Source organism: Otolemur garnettii, unplaced genomic scaffold (genome assembly GCF_000181295.1).
Source record: "Otolemur garnettii isolate 467f Iridium unplaced genomic scaffold, OtoGar3 scaffold00187, whole genome shotgun sequence".
Lineage (NCBI taxonomy): Eukaryota > Metazoa > Chordata > Mammalia > Primates > Galagidae > Otolemur > Otolemur garnettii.
In genome coordinates this window covers 2,118,146-2,123,695 of record NW_003852582.1, presented here as the reverse complement: position 1 = coordinate 2,123,695, position 5,550 = coordinate 2,118,146, and positions in this window count along the sequence as shown.

The window sequence follows — 5,550 nt, the reverse complement described above, 5'->3', positions numbered from 1 at the left end:
GGTAGAGTGCCATGGCATCGCAGCTTGCTTCAGCATCACATTCTCTTGCCTCAGCCTCCCAAGTAGCTGGGACTACAGGCGCTTGCCACAATGCCCGGCTATTTTTTGGCTGGAGTTGTCATTGTTGTTTGGCAGGCCTGGGCTGGGTTTGAACCTGCCAGCTCTGGTGTATATGGCTGGCACCCTAGCTGCTGAGCTACAGGCGCAGAGCCAATTTTTTTACTTTTGATGAGCTTATCAGGACATAAGTTGAGGAACATCTGTATTATGAGGGGATTAAGTAATGACATGATAGAAACGCCTAGAAAAACTTTTCAGGAAACTTTTGGGAGGAGGTGATTCTAGAGTTAAATCTTTGATTCTGAAAGTTTGAGTGGAAGTTAACTAAGCAAAGAAGATGCAATAAGATGCCTTGGGAAGTGGAAAGAATATGGCCAAAGTGCAGAGGTAGGAGAACATTGAATATTAAAGAATCTGGAAATAATACAGAATGACCATAGGCTAATAAGAAATCGGGAGTGAAGCCACGGGCAGTCACACATCCCAGTTTAGATTTAGTCCTACAGATAATACAAGTCCACTGACAGATTTTAAGTAGGAGAACAATATGATAAGCTTCACATTTCAGATACTTGGCCTTTCAATATGGTCTGGAGAAAGGGTGATGTGCTGGTTATTTTCTCTTTGTCACCTAGATTCATTCTCTGCCTTTCTCTGGTAAGCCCTATGCCTCTAGAGGTTCTTTACTTAGCTTCTTTAAGGGCTGTCTGTGGTTGGGTTTGGCTTAAAAAAGGGATGTCTAACCTTTTTTTCTCCGCTGCACAGTAGAAGAATGAGAGTCGTCTTGGGTCACACATTAGATACACAAACACTAAGAAAAGCTGATTAGCTATGTTAACCAGTTTGATGGAAGTGTTTCGGATTGTGTGTGAAAACCCTACACTGTACCCCAGAAGTGCATTAATGTGCATAGTTACCATTCAATAAAAAAAAGAAAGAAAGAAAAGAAAAGCTGATTAGCAAGAAAAAAGGTCTGTGCACACTTTTCCTGATAGCCCACACCATAGTTAAGCCAAAAAGGCCTCACAAATTCAGCATGTGGACCTGCAGCAAAGATATGAGAAGACGGGTAGAAAGTGAAATTGGGGCATTTCTTCCCCACTTCTTCCCTCTCCTGATGTCATACCTCCAGCAATAGTTTCATCCCTTCACGACAAAAGTGCCTGCCAGATAGCCCTTTCTCTGAGGCTGTATTTTCGCTGTGGTCTGGTAACTGTATTTCCTCCCTTGTGTCTTTAGCTCCTCCTCTGTACCTAGTCTCGGAGTGCCTCATCATCTATTATTTGTACCCTTACTACTGTTCTCCCTCCTTTCATTAAAGTATTTTCATATGAACTGTCCTGCAAATTGTGTTTCTGTCTGAGGTCTAATTTGAGTTCTTTGAGGATCCTCCATACTTCCATCCAAAAATCAGCAGTGTAAAAGTTTTCCCTTCTCTCCACATCCACGGCAGCATCTGCCCCTTTGAGCCTTTGTAATGTGGGCTATTGTCATGGGGGTTAGGTGATATGTCACGGTGGGTTTGATTTGCATTTCTCTGATGATTAGGGACCATAAGCATTTTTTCATGTTTGTTAGCCTTTTTTCTGTCTTCTTTAGAGAAGGTTCTATTTATGTCTCTTGCCCAGTGACATAAGGAATTGTTGGCTCTTTTTTTGTTGATTAATTTGAGTTCTCTGCAGATCCTAATCATCAAGCTTTTATCTGATTTATAACAGGCAAATATCCTTTCCCATTGTCCAGGTTGTCTGCTTGCTTTGATTGTTTTCTCCTTAGCTATACAGAAGCTATTCAGTTTAACTAAGTCCCATTTGTTTATTTTTGTTGTTCAACTGCCACAGAAGACTTCCTCATATAAAATCTTTCTCCAAGCCGGTATCTTTAAGTGTTTTCCCCATGCTTTCTTTGAGATTTTTATTGTTTCATGCCTTAGATTTAAATCTTTTATCCATCTTGAATCAATTTTTGTACATGGTGAAAGGTGCAGGTCCAGTTTCAATCTTTTTTTTTTTTTTTTTTGAGACAGAGTCTCACTATGTCACCCTTAGTAGAGTGCCGTAGCATCACAGCTCACAGCAACCTCAAATTCTTGGGCTTATTGATGCTCTTGCCTCAGCCTCCCAAGTAGCTGGGACCACAGGCACCTACCACAACGCCCAGCTATTTTTTTTTTCTGTTGTTGCTATAGTTGTCATTGTTGTTTGGCAGGCCCAAGCAGAGTTTGAACCCACCAGCCCTGGTGTACCTGGCCAGTGCCCTAGCTGCTGAGCTACAGGCACTGAGCCCAGTTTCAGTCTTTTACACATGGTTATCCAGTTCTCCCAGCACCATTTATTGAATAGGGATTCTTTTCCCCAGTGTATTTTTTTGTTTTGTTTATCAAAGATTGGGTGGCTCTAAGAGTTTCATCTCATGGTTTTCTATTTCGTTCCAATGTCTATGTCTCTATTTTTGTGCCGGTACCATGCTATTTTGATCACTATGGCCTTGTAGCATAGTCTAACATCTGGTAGGGTGATACCCCTGGCTTTGTTTTTATGATTAAGAATTGCCTTGGCTATATGTTTTTTTTTTTTTTAGTTCCATGCAAAATGCAGAATTATTTTTTCCAAATCTTGAAAGTATGATCTTGGTATTTTAATGGGGGATTGTGTTGAATCTGTACAGTGCTTTGGGAAGTATAGACATTTTAACCATGTTGATTCTTCCCAGCCATGAGCATGGTCTGTTCTTCCATTTGTTAATGTCTTCTGCTATTTCTTTTCTTAAGGTTTCGTAACTTTCTCTATAGAGGTCCTTTACCTCCCTTGTTATATTTCATTTTTTTTGAAGCTACTGTGAAGGGAATTGTGTCCTTGATTAGCTTCTCAACTTGGCTGTTACTGATGTATACAAAGGCTACTGATTTGTGAACACTGATTTGAAACTAGTTCTTGGCTTGCCACTATGCAGAGGCAGAGCTTAAGTACCCCCAAAATTTTAAATTCAAATCTGGCCTTTTTCATGGCAGGAAGATGGAATATATTTTATTTAATTCTTTATTAGCTTGATTTCTTTTAAGATATGTCTGTAGCCAGGCATGGTGGCTCACACCTGTAATCCTAGCACTGTGGGAGGCAGAGGTGGGAGTTCAAGACCAGCCTGAGCAAGAGTGAGACCCTGTCTCTACTAAAAATAGAAAAACTAGCCAGATGTTGTGGCAGGCACCTACAGTCCCAGCTACTCAGGAGGCTTAGGCAAGAAGATCGCTTGAGCCCAGGAGTTTGAGGTTGCTGTGAGCTATAATGCCACAGCATTCTAGCATGGGGAAAAAGAGTGAGACTCTGACTCAAAAACAAAAAGCAAACAAACAAACAAAAAATAAACAAAGAAACCCCAAATATGTCTGTATGGTATATAGACTTCCATTTGTATTCTTCCCCAGGGTCCTAGAAGTAGTACGGGCAAGTCTGAAAGAGAAAAGTTGTGTACCAAAATATTATATTAAAGAAATCAGCCAGAATGAAGAATAGAGATACAAAAAGTCAATATGTAGGAAAAATTTAGAGACCTAAGAGGATAGAAGGAGAAGCTTAGTAAGTATGTAATGAAGTTCTAGGAAGTAAGGCGAGAGAAAATGGAGCAGAGGCAGTATCTGATGAGACAGTTTTCCACAAATGATGAAAACCACCAATCCACAGAGTCAAGAATTCCAATTTGTTTGCAAATGGAGTAAATGAAAAGAGATGCAGATCTCAACAGCAGAAAAAAACTTAAAAGCAAACAAACAAACAAAAAATTCTGGAAATAACACAAACGTCCATCCGCTAGTGAAAACTGTAACATATTTTTGCAGTGGAATTACACTAGCAACAGAGAGGAACGAGCTACCACTCACACACTGTATGTGCAGTGACATGAATGAGTATTGAAACCATCATGCAAAGTGAAAAGAAGCCGCACTATATGATTGCATTAATATGAAATCCTAGACAAGGTAGAATTACAATGACAAGAAACCAAATTGGTGTTCGCCTAGGGCTGGGATGGAAAGAGGGACTGGCTGCCAGTGGGCAAGAAGGAACTCTGTTGGAGTGATGGAAGAGTTTTGATTACTGTGGCTTTACAGTAAGTTTTTAAATCAGGAAATGTGAAACTTCCCAACTTTGCTTTTTTTTCAGGATTGTTTTGGGCTCAGTGCCTGTAGCACAACGGTTATGGCACCGGCCACATACACCAAGGCTGGCAGGTTCGAACCCAGCCCTGGCCAGCTAAACAACAATGACAACAGCAACAATAACAACAACAACAACAAAAATAGCTGGGCATTGTGGTGGGGGCCTGAAACCCCAGCTACTTGGGAGCCTGAGGCAAGAGAATCTCTCAAGCTCAAGAGTTTGAGTTTACTGTGAACTGTTTCAAAAAAAAAAAAAAAGTTGTTTTGTCTATTTGGGATCTGTTGATATTTCATATAATTTTAGGATGGATTTTTTTTTATTTCTGAAAAAAAAAAGCCATTGGGATTTGAGCTGGGATTTTGTTGCATCTATAGATTGCTGTGAGGAGCATTTTCACTTTAACAATATTAAGTCTTTTCAATCAATGAACATGGAATGTCTTTTCATTTATTTAGTCTTTAATTTCAGCAATGTGTGTATTTTTTGGGTTTTCATGTAAAAGCCTTGCCCTCCATGGTAAAAATGTACCTAAATATTAATTCTTTTTGATGCTATTATAAACCAAATTATTTTTGAATTTCCTTTGTATTGTTCACTGTCAGTGGATAAAAATACAAATAAGTTTTGTGTGTTAATCTCATATCTTGCAACTTTACTAGATTTCAAGTATTAGCTCTAAAAACTTTTTTATGGATTCTGTAGGATTTCTTAAATAGGAGATCATGTCACCTGTGAATTGAGGTAGTTTTACTTCTTTCCTTCCAATTTAGATGCCTTTATTTTTTTTTTTCTTGCCTAGAACTTCCAGTAGATGAAAATGTTGGGAGGTTTGATAGAGGGAGGGTAAAAGGCAGGACCACAACTATGGAGTGCATGACAAGGGTACAAGTCAAATCTGTGAAGTGTAGAACATAGATGTTTTGGCACAATAATCAAGTAAATGAGGTGAAAGCTATGAGTGGTTTGATGTAACCATGTCAGATTGTATTAAAAAAAATCAGCACATTGTACCCCACATATACATGCATGTATTCATGATCTATGTGTATTTGACTTAATAAAATTTAAAGAAAAGAAAAGAAAATGTTGTAGAAGTTGTGAAAGAGAACTTCCTTACCTTGTTCCTGATCTGAAGAAGGAAAGCTTTGTCTTGGAACTACTGTTTTTAAAAGCTGCCAGAATGTCCCAACTTTTCATTTAAAGAGTAGCCTAGGTTTTTCTATGTAGGCTGTGCTCTCTAAGACCATAGACAGTCTGTCTGCCATTATTTGCCCCTAGTCACCCAGGGAATTATGTCAGCTCTACTTCCAGGAACTGAAGATCCATGCTTTAG